Raw genomic sequence first — 17,393 nt, 5'->3', positions numbered from 1 at the left:
ATCTGTCAACTCCTTCAGAAATCCCACTGAGATGCTCTTGGAGAAGGTCCCCCATTCTTACCCTTCAAGCTGTACTGTAAAAGGGCTATGTGTGATAGGAACAGAGGGAAAACTAGATAGCCTCCCTCACCTTAAACCTCTCTGTAATCATACTGTCACTGCAAGTGCTAGTACGCCCTACCTTGTGCCCCCTAATGGAACCTGGTTTGCATGCACCACTGGCTTAACCCCTTGCATCCACCCACTGTTACTTCAGAATTCCAGCATGTGCATTCTAGTAACACTGTTTCCTCAGGTTTATTACCTTCCATTCAGCTCCTATATGGAGATGGTCCCAGACTATTACAGAGAAAAACAAGATTTGGGGGCCTCAGCAATCCTTCTCACAGTGTTGGTTGGGACTGGCATAGCTGCAGGAATTGGCACTGGTACAACAGCCTTAATTAGGGCGAATCAGACTTATCAGACTTTAAGTAACCTTATAGACTCAGATCTTGCTGAATTAGAGAAGTCTGTCCATCACCTAGAGTGGTCACTGGACTCACTAGCTGAAGTACTACTGCAAAATAGAAGGGGATTAGACCTGCTCTTTCTACAGCAAGGAGGGCTTTGCCAGGCCCTGGGAGAACATTGCTGTTTTTATACCAACAACTCAGGTGTTGTCAGAAACAGCCTAGCCATGGTCCACAAAAAGTTTTAAGAAAGGGCCAAAATTAGACAGCAAAACCAAAACTGGTATGAATCTTTGTTCAATTGGTTAACAACTTTAATTTCTTCCCTAACTGGTCCCCTTATTCTTTTACTGCTTGCCCTCACCTATGGACCTTGTATCATTAATGCTTTGATAAAATTTGTTAAGGATCGCCTAGCCACAATACAATTAATGGTTCTGAAACAACAGTACCAACCTTTGGAGCCTTTGGATACATCTCAAGGATCCTAGATGAGGCCATAATCAAGGGGGAATGAAGGGACCAAACTGACGCCATGACAGGCTTCAGTAAGGTGCTGCCCTAACTAGGCCTAAGTTCCAGTTTCCCAAAGAGGTAGACAAGACTTCTGGGAAAGATCACAAACAAAGGGCAGGCTGTTAATCAACAGTGACCCTGATATGTGGCTGGGCATGATAGCCACCATTTTGTGCTCTGGGGGCTGAGTCAGCTCCTGGAGATATGTCCCTTTCTTGTGCTTTTGCCCCAACCAAAGACACACAACTGTAACAGCTGTTTGCCTAGCCAATAATGTCAGAAGGTTACCTAACCTGCCTGAAATTCCCTTAATTGTGCTTAAAAGGAGCCTGCCTGCTCTTCTCAGGGTTGCCATTTTGTATGAATGGTTGACCACTGCATGGTGGCTGATTCTGCAGAATAAATGCTCTTTGTTTTTACATACTATTTGAGTCTGGGGTCTTTCTACAGCAATTCTCTGACTCTTACACTTGAACTCTTATAAATATTTAGGAGTCAGCTTGTTTAGTAGTCTTCCAAAAGCTTCGCTGGTATTCCGGTGGCCTCACTGCAGAAGTGCTAAGCACCTAGGACTGCAAGTGTCCCCCTGAGAAAAGTAAAAGTGCAGAACATTTATAGTGTTATTTGATTCATCATGAAAAAGCAGGTGCATGACTTACCCACATTTTTCACAAGACCAAGAAACCAGTACTAAATATTACATGAGAATAAAAGGAAACCACTACAGGGCAAAGAATTTCAACTCTAATCTGGAGGTCAAAGACAGAGCTATTTATTTATCAGCATATCCCTAGTGTCCTGTGCTTCCTTGCGTATATATCCTTTGTCCTGGCTTGTTTCTTTTTGAAAATTGACATTCATTATAATTGATCTCTCATGTACATTGTGTGTCTCTTATGTTCATCTGTCTCCACACCAAAGCCCTCCCTTTTTGGAGCAGACAGCTTCAGGTTTGCTGAGATGAACTTCCAGACCAGGCACAGTTATGGAGGAAGGAATATCTAGTGAAGTTTACAGATCCAGGGGAAGTTCCATAATGGCAGAGGAAGTTTGCCTGCTTTCACAGGATCAAACAAAGAGAGAGAAGCAAAAGCCAAAAACCACATAGCACAGCACACTTCAGGAACTACTGCTAGGCACACTTTGTATATCTTTAGATTGAAATCTCAAACCCACCACCACACCTTTAAGATCTGCCCAGTGACACTGCCTCCAGCCACGTGGCTGCAGATGCAAACTGCAAACTAATAAAACACTGAATATATTGGGGGCCATCTATTCAAACTACAACACTTGTCTGGCCAGAAAGGACCTCCTGAGGCCTTAGAGCTCTCTGTAACAGCAAGATATGGCCAAGACACTTAAGGGCTTCTAAAAATTAATTTCCCTTTTTTCTTCTGTCAAAAAACCCTTTATGTTTTTAAATATGGAAGCATTATAGCTAGCTAAAACAATATATTTATCAACCTGCTTGGTAGGCTATATTTGTGGGCTCTAGCTAATGAGTTGTAACTAGAAGTGGAAGAGAGAGAATGCCTTTTATCTTGCATCTTTTCTTTGCGCCTCCTGGGTTTCAGATAAAATTGTTACCACTCTAGCAACCATGCTGGACCATGAAATTCATACATAGTGAAATACAAGACAGGAAAAGCATGAGCCCCTGAAATGAAGCCACCACAAAAGTTTTGTACAGCCTATCTTCTGAGCTCTGTTTCTTTTTCTCATTAAAAATCTTTATTTATTGACAATGTTCATATAGATACATAATATAGTTTGATCATCATCCTTTCCCATTATTTATTTTGTCTCCCCTCCTCCACCTTCTTTCCATTGAACTCATTATTCTTTCTACCTAGTTACTCTTCTACTTTTTTTCTTTTTAAGTAACTACTGGCCCCAAGGCTTTGAGCCACTTGGGGTAATGTGGCAAGAGGAAAAAGCAAATATATAATGTTACCTCCAAAACCTATATTTATTGTGACGATGGCTTCATAGAATTCAGAAAAGAGGATAGCAAGCCACATAAACACAACAGGACCCACAGTGTTAACTAGTTAGGTAAGGTAGTCTGGTTTGGCTGGAGTGCTGTCACACCCAATCTGACCTCTCCCAGGCAAGCTAACAAACTGGCTCCATAAGCCATCTGAATAAAAGCCAACATGGGTGTATAAGTCTTTGTTGTGACCATGATTAGTGATAGAGCAACGAACAGTACTAGTCCTGAAGGAGTTATACTTGCTGCTGGCTTTGGGCTGTCAAGAAAGTAGTGATGGTACCTGGTGGCTGGGCAGGAAGAACCACTTGCTTCTGTTTCTTCTTAGAGCTGCATGTTGATGTATGATAGCATTGCACTTTGCTCATAAACACCTGAAATGATGGGAAAAGACAAGGGCATGAAAACTAAGGACAACAGTTCTGCTGGAGAGATGCCTTGGGAGAAACTGCCAGCTCTAAGACTTTCTATAAGAGGGAATGTCAACATCCTTGAAGATGCTTGAGAAAACCTCTGGATGAAGTGACGCATGCTGGCCTCTTGAAAATCTTGTTCAGGAGGATACCAAGCAGTGCTGATTGAATATATTCTTATGGCTAAGTGGAAAAGCTGAAGCTGAAGCTGAAGCTAAAGCTGAAATTTTGGTGCCAGAATTGCCTGGAAGCCTTGCATGACAATCTAGAAAATCAGACTTCTAAAAAAAATAAATAAAAGAAAAAAAAATAGAAAATCAGACTTCTAAGGCTGTCAGAGACTCATGGAATTCCTTGAGGATAAAAATTTAATCAACAGGGCTGGAGAGATGGCTTAGCGGTTAAGCGCTTGCCTGTGAAGCCTAAGGACCCCGGTTCGAGGCTCGGTTCCCCAGGTCCCACGTTAGCCAGATGCACAAGGGGGCGCACGCGTCTGGAGTTCGTTTGCAGAGGCTGGAAGCCCTGGCGCGCCCATTCTCTCTCTTCCTCTATCTGTCTTTCTCTCCGTGTCTGTCGCTCTCAAATAAATAAATAAAAATTAAAAAAAAATTTAATCAACAAAAAATACTCCATAGTTGGGCTGGAGAGATGGCTTAGCAGTTAAGGCGCTTGCCTGCAAAGCCTGAGAACCCAGGTTTAATTTCCCAGTACCCACATAAGTCAGATACAAAAGGTTGCTCATGTATATGCAGTTCATTTGCAGTGACTAGAGGTCGTGGTGTGCCCATTATCTTTCTCTCTCTATCTGCCTCCTTTTCTCTTTGAAATAAATAAATAAATAAATTTTTGAAAATGTTTCATGGCACCAAATGCTACTATGTCAATATTCTGTGTTGCTATAATAAAATGTCACCAAGTAATTCACAAATTGTATAAATTTAGGCTGGGAAGATGGCTCTGTGGTTAAAGTGCTTGCCCTATAAGACTAGAGACCATAGATCCCTATGAAATCCAGATGCAAAGTTGCACAAACGTCTGTTATCCTAATGCCCCTACAGCGATGGGAAGCAGGGTCAGAGAACCCTGAAGTTTGCAGGCCAGCTAGTCTGACCTGTCCCACTGCCAACAAGAGAGATTGTGTCTCAAACAAGGTGGGAGGAGAGGACCAATATCCTTAGGTTTTCCTCTGACCACCACATGCAAGCAGTACTACACACAACAACAACAACAACAAAAGCTTTAAAGTATATATTGAGTTAGAGAGATGGCTTAGTGGTTAAGGTGCTTACCTGTGAAGTCTAAAGACCCATGTTCAACTCTCCAGATCTCACCTAAACCACATGCACAAGTGAGGCAAGCATAAGATCACTCTTGCCCACTGATTGCAGTGGCTGAGGTCCTGTCCTGCTAATTCTCTCTCTCTAAAATATATATATATATATATATATAAAAAGTGCTTTTGACCTACCACTGGAATGAGACCCAATAGATGGCTAATTGATGTTTATCAGGGGCTGTGCTATGCAAAAGTATGGTCCATGGGCTAGGGATGTAACTCCATTGGTAGAGTGCTTACTTAGTATGCACGAAGCCTTAGGTTCAATCCCCAGCACCACATAAACTGAGCATGGTGCACGTGCTTGTAATCCAAGCACTTAGGAGATAGAGGTAGGAGGATCAGGGATTCAAGGCCATCCTGAGATACATAGCTGAGTTCAAGGTCAGCCTAGGATAGATAAGGCCTTGTCTCAAAAAAAGAGTATAATTCTTAATAAACTGTGTAGTGGGAAACATTTCCCCAGAGTATATGAACACACTTCTTCCCCCTAGAAAGGACACAGATGACAGACCAGAGGACGATTATCTCAAAACCAGTTTTGGTGAACCACTGAGTTTATTGAGGTTACGTACAGAACAAGGTAAGGTGTTACTTACAAAAGCAATAAATTACTCAAACGCAGCCCCACAATGAGAAGACTCATCCCATCCTGGATGACAACCTCCCCATAGCTATTTTGCCTCAAAGGCAGCTGCATCACCAGAAAGTCCACCCCAGCATAGGTGAAGCTGCACCTCTGGAACACACAGCACCACTTGCAAGCTGCTAAATCAGACAGTCCTGAACACATTACATCAGAGTCCCAAGCACACTGCACCATTTGTAGGCAGCTCAATGGAAGAGTTTCCTCCCAAGCAGTTGTTTCCCTTTTATACAGCCTTAGATCGGGTTCTTGCAACCCTTTCTCAGACTTGTTGACCTTCTGAGTCTTTATGTTTCAGTTTCTAATTAGCATAGCCTTAGGGAGTGATTGTGAGACCTTTAAGTTTCAGGTCTCCCACATTATTTTTCTGAATCCCCAGAGCCTTCTTCCTCTCATCAAAAGAGAATATTTTAATACACAGTAATCTGCTACACAACACACTGCAAAATGTAGAAAAGGAAGTGAGTCAGGCAATGCTAACTGCACTCACTCTGAGTTCTAGTTTTGATACTTTCAAAGAAGTTTGTGCCTCATTTCAATGTCTTCACCTGTCAGCAAAAGAAAGACAATTTCCATAAAATTTCATGAAATAGTTCATGAGAAGGAACTTTGTATTTAAAGGACCTCATTCTATCATATTTCATGAAGGTAGTGATTTCTGACACTTTGACATTCAACAGAAAAACCCATATGTAATAAGCCTTTGGGGCATTCATAAATTTGCAAAGGATTTTTCATTTATAATTTGAAAACTTCTGGTTGCCCATCAACTCAAAAGTGTGGTGGTTTGATTCAGGTGTCCACCGTAAATTTAGGTGTTCTGAATGCTGATAGAGATTTTGGAATTAACGCCTCTTGGAGGCAGTGTATTGTTGGGGGCGGGCTTATGGGTGTTATAGCCAGTTTCCCTTTGCCAGTGTTCAGCACACTCTTCTGTTGTATTATCCACCTGATGTTGGCCAGGGGTGATGCCTACCCTCTGCTGATGCCATCATTTTCCCCTGCCAGCATGGAGTTCCCTCCCCACCCATGTACTAAGTCTGTAAGCCAAAATAAACACTTCTTCCCCACAAGCTGCTCTCAGTCAGGTGATTTCTGCCAGCAATGTGAACCTGACTGCCACAGTACAGTTGGTAATGAAAGTGGGGTCATTTGCTGCTAGACACCTGACTATGTGGCTTTGGCCTTTTGGAAGTGATTTTCAAGAAGAATGTGGAAGAATTTGAAACCTTGGCCTAAGAGATGCCTTGCAGTGCTATAAGTACAGCTTGATGGACTATTCTGGTCAAAGTTGAAAGACCTGAATGCAATAAGAACTATGGTCTGTGAGGTTTGGCTTATGAGAGTGAGAAAGAGCTTTGCTTGGATTAAGCTACTAGCAGTTTGTGTGAGAGGCTTGCTGTTACACCCATGTCATGAGAACTTGTGCAGGGTTGCTTTGCATAGAAATGGACTGGTATGAGCAGAGGAATATAGCACATAAGTGAAATCTTTGGGCTGAAACTTCTGCCCGTTCAGCTGCAATTATGAGAGATTATAACCACTGAGATGGGCCAGCTGACCTGCACTGGGGCAGTAGTGAGAATGTAGACTCTTTTGAAGGGGCCTGAGAGCTCAATGAGTGTCCTGTTCTTCTCTGCTCTATTCCCCCCTGGATTAACAAATTGGCACCCTACCTTGTATTGCAGAGTATAAGAAATGCAGGAAAGAGAGGGTCATTGAATTTGCAACATGGTCTTGTGTTTTGGAAATGGCCATGGGCATTGTGAAACAGGTTTGCTGGATGTCTGCATGGAGACCCAATGGAGCCTTGAGGAAAAACTGTGGGTTGCAGTGGAGATACTGGGACCATGAGATGCCTGCCAAGGAGAGCTGATGACCCTGGAAGAAGTTTTCCAGGACTGTGAGTAGCCAAGCTGGAGGGGCAGAATTGGAACTCCAAAGACGTGTTGCTGGTTCTAATTATTGGACTTGGAGATTTGGATTTTGACATTTTCTCTGTTTAATTCTTGTATTGGTTGAATATTTCTTTGCTATATCCAATGTCATCTTTGGCAGTGTGTTCATTCTGTGCCATTATGGGTTTGGGGGGACTTTTTTGGTATTATGGCTTAGTTAAAAGACCTTGGAGTATAGGAATGTTTGAACATCATTAGGATTAATAACAAAAACTATGGGGACTCTTAAAGTTGGATGAAAGCATTGCATTTTATATCATGTATGGTTATCAGTTTATGTGGGTCAGGGTCAGAATGTGGTGGTTTGATTCAGGTGTCCCCATAATTTTGGTGTTCTGAATGCTAGGTTACCATCTGATGGAGATTTGGGAATTAAGGCCTCCTGGAGGCAGTGTATGTTGGGGCAGGCTTATTGATTTTATAGCCAGTGTCTCCTTGCCAATGTTTGGCACACTCTCTTATTGCTTCTGTCTACCTTATGTCAACCGGAAAGTGATATCCACCCTCTGCTCATTCCATTATTTCCCCCTGCCATCATGGAGCTTCCCCCCTGAATCTGTAAGCCAAAATAAAGCCCTTTCTTCCTACAAGCTGCTTTTGGTCAGGTGATTTCTGCCAGAATATGAACCAGACTGCAACACCAAGTAATGAGTTCTTCCTGACTTCTTGTCCAGCACACATAGTGGAGGTTAAGGACATTATGTTGACTCAACAAGTTAAATAAGATTTTGTGGTGGTATGGGTATAAAATGTCCCCCATAACCTTATCTGTTTATGGTTAAATTCATACTTAATCCCAAACTGGCAGAGCTTTTGGAAAGTGGAGCCTTGCTGGCAGAGGTGTGTCATTGGGAGCAGGCCTTGAGGCTTTTAAAAAAAGTATTTATTTGGGCTGGAGAGATGGCTTAGTGGTTAAGCGCTTGCCTGTGAAGCCTAAGGACCCCGGTTCGAGGCTCGGTTCCCCAGGTCCCACGTTAGCCAGATGCACAAGGGGGCGCACGCGTCTGGAGTTCATTTGCAGAGGCTGGAAGCCCTGGTGCGCCCATTCTCTCTCTCTCCCACTATCTGTCTTTCTCTCTGTGTCTGTCGCTCTCAAATAAAAAAAAAAATTATTTATGTGGAAGCAGAGAGAGAGAGAGAATGGGCACCCCAGGACCTCTAAGCACTATGAACTCCAGATGTATGTACCACTTTGTGAATCTGGCTTTATGTAGGTACTGAGGACTCAAACCTAGTTTGTTAGGTTTTGCAGGCAATTGCCTTAACCTCTGAGCCATCTTTTCAGCCCAAGTTCCTGAGGTTTATTAGTCCAGTCCCACTGGGTGTTCACTAACTAGTTCACTGTCCTTTCTTCCATGTTATGGAGATGTGATGCCAAGCTGTTTTATCCCCTCCATGATAAAACTTCCTCCTTGAAACTGTAAGCCAAAATAAACCCTTTCTTTCTAAAGCTGCTTCTGGTCTGGTCCAGTGTTTTGTCCAGCAACAAGAAGGTAGCTACAGCCAGGCAAGGTGGCACACACCTATAATCCCAGCACATGAGAGGCAGAGGTAGGTGGACCACCATGAGTTCGAGGCCACCCTGAGACTACGTAGTGAATTCCAGGTCATCCTGGGCTAGAATGAGACCCTACCTTGAAAAACAAACAAACAAACAAAAAAAAAAAAAAAAAAGAAAACGGAAGATAATTGCTACAGACTCATTAGTTAAAGCAATCTTGACAATGGTCATAGAATAGCAAATTGTTCAATAAATCTTCAAAACAGCCCAAGAACAGAAGTGGCATTTTATCTGTTCATCTTGTATTAATACTATTGCTTACTATTTTTTGGGGGGGGAGTGAGGGTTTTGAGGTAGGGTCTCACTGTAGCCCATGCTGACCTGGAACTCACTCTGTAGTCCCAGACTAGCCTCCAACTCACAGCAAAACTCCTACCTCTACCTTCCCAAGTGCTGGGATTAAAGATGTGCATCATCATACCCAGGTTCATTGCTCACTATTTTAAAAGGCTATTGGGGACTCAGCTGAGACTCAGTTGTCTGTCAGACTTCATATGTTCTTGGTCAGAATTTTGAAAATCAACTTATATTATTATTATCACTATTGCTGTAGTACTAGGGTTTCAACCTAGAGCCTAGGTGGAGAGATTCTTTCCACCTCAGATAATTGCAGTGGAAAATACTTAAAACTTCCAAATGGCAAAATTAAATCATTAATAAATAAAGCCATGAGGGAACATGGAGGTCCACTCAAAGTTATGCTCTCACAAGCTACAGCATAGGTCTCAGTGGAGCAGCACTGGCTGGTTTAGGTATAGATGACAATAAGCAGACCAGATAGGAGGTGTAATGGTCCCAAGATCATAACAGAGAGATATTCAAGCAATCGCTTGTGGGATGCTGGAGCCAGGAGACCATAGCCAGAGCAGCAGGATTTGCTGCAGAGACATAATGATTTTGTGGCAAGCTATGCCCCGGAAAGCCAACACACACACACACACACACACACACACACACACACACAAGATTTTCCACTACACTCTGCAGAAACACCTTATCATCTGTTACACTGGGGTATTTTTAGCCACACATTCCTACAGGCATTACCATGGTGTCAACAATATCATCATTGCCCACAGAGGACAGCAGTGACAAATCACGGAGCCCTTTGAATTTGAAGATAGTATTGTTAACTACTGCAATACAAGATTTTTTTTATTGTTAACAGAGATTCTCAAGTTATTTATGCCTGTAGCAACTTGTATTAGGTCAGTCCCTTCTTTTGCTACTCCACTGAGACCTATCATAAGGAAAGTGAGACTGTTTCCAGCAGCAGCATGTCCTATAGTAGCTAAACAACCACTGGAATCAGAGCTCCCCCATGCAAGCTCTATACCTCTCCCTGTGTTAACCTCACTCTGTGTTCGCTTGTCTCATGATTCCCTGGAAACTTATCAGTGGTACAAAGTGCTATCCCATTCTTCATTCTGGAAACTCTTGACAATCTTCCAAGAGAATAAATCACTCTCTGAGACTTCTTAACTGCCCAGTTCCAACCCATTCCTGCAAGGATTTTTGAAGAACCTGCACAAGGAGACTATTGTATGCATATACAAATACATGACACAATTCAATGGTTTAATACTATCTGCCAAGTTAAACTACTGCTGAGCAGCTGTGCACATTTAAAATGATGCCTGGCACAACTGAGTTCCATAAATCATCATACTTTGATCCAGTTAAGAGAGTGCAGTAAGAGAAAAAATTCACAAATTGAGGTGTGTCTAAAGAATGAAATTGTCATTATTCTCTTGAACACAAAAATAAATAAAAAATAAAGTGGAATCCTCATTTTGCTCATGATAAAACTGGAATATTTTCCCTTAGGCCCCTAGGGGCACAACATTGCTGGCATAGCAACTCATGGCATAAAACTGTGTTCTCAGGAGAGCTATTTCAGGCTTGTTGCTTTGTCTTCCTGCAAGTAACCGGACAAAATAAGAAGTGATGACTCACCCTGAAAAGCAATCATTCTTAAAAAGGAGTGGCTGGGTAAGCCAAAATTCTGAGGCTTTCCTGAAGAAATTATAGCCATGTTGTTACAGGGTTGACGATTATTTCTGGGCATTTCGTCCCTCCTCTGACATGTTCATCCTTAGAAGGTCAGATGGTGGCGCCAACAGAGGCCTCCATCCTTGGTTTGGCTAGAGAGGCCAGGTCAAATAGAAATGAAGAGAAATGCCACTTGGTCACTCTAAAGGAAGGTAACCAACATGCTGGTTTGCTTGGATCTGAGAGTATTTCTAGAATGTAGGAGTTTTAGTGTTAAAATCAAACTTCATAGGCAACCTATTTTTGGATCATTTAGGAAACCTGAATTAGCTGAAACAAGCTGGCAATTCTAATCTTCTCTTTAGCTGAATGATACATCAACTTAGCAATTCAGTCCCCAACAACCACTATGCAGACTGCTACCAATAATATCTATTCATGGAGCCTGTTTTGTGCCTATTCCAGTTGAGGCATTACATTGAAAATGATCATAAATTCCTTGAATTTGCTCAGAGGAATAAGTGGTTCTTTCTAGTGACCTAAAACCTCCCACTTTCAGGTACTTTCCTAACCCAACACATTAGATGTCCACCAATGTGTCCCAGCACTGTGCTAAAGGATGAACCTTGAATGTATGGGAGAGTGTGGGGAAACTGCTTTAAATTCCTATCCCATCTGCCTTCCAGGACTCCTTGGAACACAGAGTTTTGATGTTGAGGTGATGATGTCAGATTTCTCCTGAGTTTCATGAAGTGAGAACTAGATATGAAGCAGTTGTAGTAGTTTAAAGGGAAGAAAAAGAGCTTGCATCAGGGGCTGGGTGTAGTTCAGGGGTAGAGCGTGTGTTTAGCATGCGTGAGGCCCTGGGTTCAAGTCCCAGCCCCAAAGGGGAAAAAAATAAAGAAAGAAAATACAAAAATAAAACCTTGTGTGTGTCCTACCACATAATCAAGATTGTCTCTGCCCTTCCAGTGACTCTCAAAGTCATTAACAGGAAACTCTGAAACATCCATCTGAGATGTAGATGCTTCCAGTAGGTTACACATCATCACTTTAAGCCTAAAGTACAAATGGGAATCACAGAAGAAATAAGTGGAAGCGGCAGAGATTCCAAGAAGGTGAAATGCAGAATTCCAAACCTGATGAAGGCTTGCAGAATCAGGTACATAATAAAGACCCAGGCAAGTGGGTGACCAGGATCTAACTCAGAGAGTATAAGATCATATAAAAAGAAAGAAATTATATTCTTCTGTCCAATTATGTTTATACCTAGTTATTCAACTTAGTGACCATTTTTGAGTAATTTTTGTGGGCCAGAAATTGAACTGTTTGGGGACAGCTTCATAAACAAGGTTAATATGATCTCTTTTGTCATAGAATTTGTCTCTTCAGTTTTCTTTCTCCAAGTTAGACTGTAGACCTTTCAAGGTCAAGACCAATATTGTATTTACTCTCTTAATTTCCTGACTTTTAGAGTTAAAAATACTCCAAAAATTTATTCAAATAAGTGAATGACCTGACTGGTGGCTGAATGAAGGAAGTCAACTTTGAGGCTAACACAGGGATCTTTTATACTGCCTTATGAGTAAGAATGACTCCCTAAAATCAAAGAAAAAAACGAGAGACCTACAGATGTCCCATGCTCACAGTTATAAACAGGCCAAGTGGACTGGGGTACAGACAGGTTCTTACACCAGAAAGTGTTAATATGATTTATATTTAGTACATGGGCTCAGTTCACAGCTGAAAATAAAGTAGGATTGCCTGGATTAGAGCAGTGAATGAGACCTTGTTATAATGAAAAGAGAAAGCAAATGTTTGAGATTAAATTTAAGCTTGATGACAATGAGTAGCATGGTAAGAGTTCCTTATAGAAGCATTTTCAACCTGCTTTCCATGTATCACACAGGTGGAGGTGATGAGCCATCTTAGTTCTGTCTTAATTCCCATTCACCCTTCAAGATGCAGCTCAGCCATGATCTTCCCTAGGAAACACCATTTGGCCATCTCACCTGGAGATGTCTATACTGGATTGAAAAATATACTTCCCAAAGTCATATCTACCTGGAACCTGTGAAGATGCCTTATTTGGAAATGAGTTCTTTCAGATGAAATCAAGTCAAGATGAAGTCATAAGAAGTTAGGGTGGCCACCAAATTTAATATGACCAAGGTCCATATAAGGAAAGGAAATTTTGGACACACACATGGAGGAGAAGGCCATATGAAGACAGAGGCAAAGAGTTGAGTGATGTATCTACCAAGGAATGCCAGGATTGCTGGCAACTATCAGAAGCTAGGAGAGGTACGGAAAGATGCTTCTCTAAAGCCTTCAGAGGAAATGATACCTTTTCAGCACACTGATCTTGACTTCTCATTTACAGGACTATAAGAGAATAAATTACTATTATAAGCTATTCAGTTTGTCACAACAGCTGTAGAAAATTGACATAAAGCCCTTTACTTTCCCATCTGCCCACACACAGCACTGCTGTGTCTTACTGGAAGTTCTTTATGTATTCATGCCTCACCTCCCAGATGATTTCTGGAAGGTAAAGCATGTCTTATTCATTTTGGTATCTCTAACACTATGTGTAAAAATAAATGCTATTAAAACAAACTGATGGGTGTATCACTAGCAATTCTAAATGTCCAACAAAGTTCAAATATGCCATGCTTGCAAAACTTCCAAACTCCCCCTAACCCATGTCAAAGTCATATCAATCTGTCACTTTATTCTAGGGTGAGCAGTAAGACATAAGTAGTAAAATATGGAAGCATAAACTTATTACTACTTAATAAAAGCCTTTAGTAGAACAAAAACCTTCCAACCTACTAATAACATGTTGAGGGCAAAAATTAGTAATGGAATTCCTATCATAAACATGCTGAAGTCCACTGGCCTCCACTATAGTGTGTTAAAAAATGAAGAGTAGGGTTTATCATTTTCCAAACAGTAAAAATAGAAAATATTGCTTAAGTAGACCATAAAATTGGAGCCTCCTAATTTTGACAGAAACATCACAACATTGGTAGAAATGTAGCCACCATCTTAGAAGTGCTTCTTGGAAACTTCAACTAGCGATGTTCATAAATTGCCTAGTTGGATTAAGAGTCACAAAAGAAGTACCCATATTAGAATCCAACAGGAAAATAATGTCCTTATTCAGAACAAGGACAAATACAATTAATGGTGCTACTTCCTCTAGTGTCAACAAATGCGGGGATTGTTCACTTAGGGGCACATGCCTATGCATCCATGCTCCACCTGCTACGAAGGCAGAACAAGTATTTGCATAGGTATAAATACATATATGTGTATATATACATATGCACATATGTTTGTGTGTGTGTGCACACATGCACATCCATGTCATAGTGGATATATAAAAGTCATAGAATAACCTCAGGATGTTGGTCCTCTCCTTCCACTTTATTTAAGACAGGGTCCCTCTTGGTGTTTGATGATGGGAACAGTAAACTAGCTGGCCCACGACTTCAGGATTCTTCTGACTCATCTATCTTCCCATTGTCCTAGGCACATTGGGATCACAGGCTAATGGACACTTTGTGTCCAGCTTTTCTGTGGGTTCTGAGGAGTCAATCTCCAGGTTTGCAGAGGAAGCTCCATTAATCACCAGCTCATCTCCCTGGCTACATGAATTTTCTTTATTTGTGGTTTTTGTTTTTTAACTTCTTGAAAAACAATCTGATTCTGCAGCCCAGGAGGCTTTGAAGTGGTGATCCTTCTGCTTCAGCCTCCTGACTGAGGATTTTAGAAGTGCACATTGTGTGGAGCTAGCAAGGATTTTCTTTCCACCTTCGCTTACAGGAAGTGAAGACCTGTCTCCACACAGTTACCTCAAGTAATAAAACATATGTTGGAATATGTTTATGTGCTTGAATACTTATTTTGCAAATCTAAATTTGTATAATATATATACATACACATATAAGCATACAAAAATTCTTAATGCGATTTTTTTTTCTTGATCATAGAAATGGCTATTCCCAACTGCTGTGATATATTCTTTCACAGGATAATTTTTGGGACACAAGTCTATTCATCCTCTGGTTGTGTCAGTTTTAGCACTTGGTTTTTAAAAATACTGAACTTATTTGCATTAACCTGGCAGAATAGGAAAGAAAGAACATGGAGAAGCTCATAGCAAAGTGAGCATCAAAAGTGACAACACTGGCCTCCAATGATGTAGACAGGCATGGGCTGACCTAAAAGTTGTCCTTTAACCTCCAAATGCCAGTGTAGAATAATTGCACTCTTACATGCACACATACACATGAACATGCATGCACAAACACACACCCACAAATAAATAATGAAATTAAAAAGATTTATTTATGGGCTGGAGAAATGGCTTAGCGGTTAAGTGCTTGCCTGTGAAGCCTAAGGACCCCGGTTCAAGGCTCAATTCCCCAGGACTCATGTTAGCCAAATGCACAAGGAGGCACACACATCTGGAGTTCGTTTGCAGTGGCTGGAAGCCCTGGCATGCCCATTCTCTCTCTCTCTCTATCTGCCTCTCTCTCTCTATCTCTCTCTGTTACTCACAAATAAATTAATAAAAATAAACAAAAATTTTTTTTAAAAGGTTTATATACTTACTTACTTGTTTATTTATTTACTTATTAGAGAGAGAATAGGCATGCCAGGACCTCTAGCCACTGCAAACGAACTCCAGATGCATGTGCTACCTTGTACATCTGGCTTATGTGGATCCTGAGGAATTGAACCTGGGTCCTTAGGCTTTGCAGGCAAGTGCCTTAACCACTAAGCCATCTCTTTAGCCCCTAAATAATGAAATTTTAAAAATAAAGAAAGGAAAAGAAATGAAAAAAAGAATCTAAGGCAGACGGATCATGAGTTCAAGGTCAACCTGAGGTACATAGCAAGATTCTTATAAAAATAAAGTCTGTAGATATTTAGAACACAACTATACATGCATATGATGTTTTATACCATTTTCCTTGAATGTTTTGTTATTAGAAAGCTTGTGAATTCTATTTATTTATTTATTTATTTATTTGAGAGCGACAGACACAGAGAGAAAGACAGATAGAGGGAGAGAGAGAATGGGCGCGCCAGGGCTTCCAGCCTCTGCAAACGAACTCCAGACGCGTGCACCCCTTGTGCATCTGGCTAACATGGGACCTGGGGAACCGAACCTCGAACCGGGGTCCTTAGGCTTCACAGGCAAGCGCTTAACCACTAAACCATCTCTCCAGCCCGTGAATTCTATATTAGTTATTGATTTATCATTATATTGGTCAGGTTCCAATATTTCATTAAGACATTCTTACCCCAAGGCTAAAGAAATGTCTCAGTAGTTAAGTGCATTTCCTGTGCAAGAATGAGGGCCTGAGGGGGCTGAAACTGTCTAAGTTCTAATCTCCAGAACCTACATCAAACAGCTGGATGCGGCCACATGTACCTATAACCCTAGTTCCCTATGGGAGCCATTAGAGGCATGAACTTTCCAGACATCATAAAAAGAAATGTTAAACTCCAGGGTCAGTAAGAGACTCTGACTCAAAGAACGATGGGCAGCAGAAGAGTGATAAAGTGAGCACCTGACAATCTGCTCTGGCCACTTCAGGCAAGTGCAGCGTGCTACAGGCAAGCACATGGGGAGACATATGGACACATACATACATGTTTGCATGCGTGTACATGCACACACACCACACTCACACACAGAGGCATTCAAAGTTTAAATTTTGTGTAATAGTGATATAATAAATAATAGCTATTGTCATGTGAGATTTAATCATAAGTTACAGATTCCTTTAAAAAAGGACCTCTTTGTAATCTTTGGTTACTTATTCTTGCCTTGAGAATGGCAGAGTCTATACAACCAGTTTTGATCAACTCAATTGATCATTCTGGTAGCACCCACAGCAAACTCCTAATACCTTCATGTTTCTTGGAATAAAATGCTGTAACAGTTGTTCTGGTCACTGTGCAAAAACACTTGGGGATCATCAGTTCATAAGGAGGAAAGGTTTACTTTGTTTTTAGGCCTTTGTTGAGGCAATTCATCATGACAGGAAGCACATGGTGAGGGAAACCCTTCAACTCATGTATTAGGAAATAAAGAGAGAAAGTGGAAAAGGCTAAGGTCCTAAAATACACTCCAAGAGCACACCTGCAATGACCTACTTCCTCCAACAAGGCCTGTACCTCCTATAGTTTCCACATCTCTGATAGAACCACCATTTGAGAACTAGCCTTCAAGAAGTACACCTCTCCAGGTCCAGTGATCACAGCAGGCTTGTGGATCAATGAAGGGAAAGTTAAGTTCAACACAATGTTTAGAGCTGTCCTTTCCTGATGCAAGTTGGCCTAGCTTAGACTTCATTTTTTTGTTGCTTCTGGTTCTGTGTCTTTTCCTGCAATTAAGTTGAATGTAACAGGGATGGAGAGATGCCTCAGTGGTTAAAGGCATTTTCTTGCAAAGCCTGGTGGCCTGGGTTTAATTCTCCAGTACCCACATAAAGCCAGATGCACA

The 17,393-nt window shown here is 41.4% G+C and overlaps 1 pseudogene; it reads right to left on the bottom strand.

Moving 5' to 3' along the window:
- Positions 1 to 2,847: 2,847 nt before the first annotated feature.
- Positions 2,848 to 17,393, bottom strand: part of LOC123457658 — a 74,452-nt pseudogene continuing 59,906 nt past the window's right edge.

This window comes from Jaculus jaculus, chromosome 1 (genome assembly GCF_020740685.1).
Source record: "Jaculus jaculus isolate mJacJac1 chromosome 1, mJacJac1.mat.Y.cur, whole genome shotgun sequence".
NCBI lineage: Eukaryota > Metazoa > Chordata > Mammalia > Rodentia > Dipodidae > Jaculus > Jaculus jaculus.
Note: the sequence above shows the minus strand (reverse complement) of the source record. Positions and strands in the feature narration are given on the sequence as shown.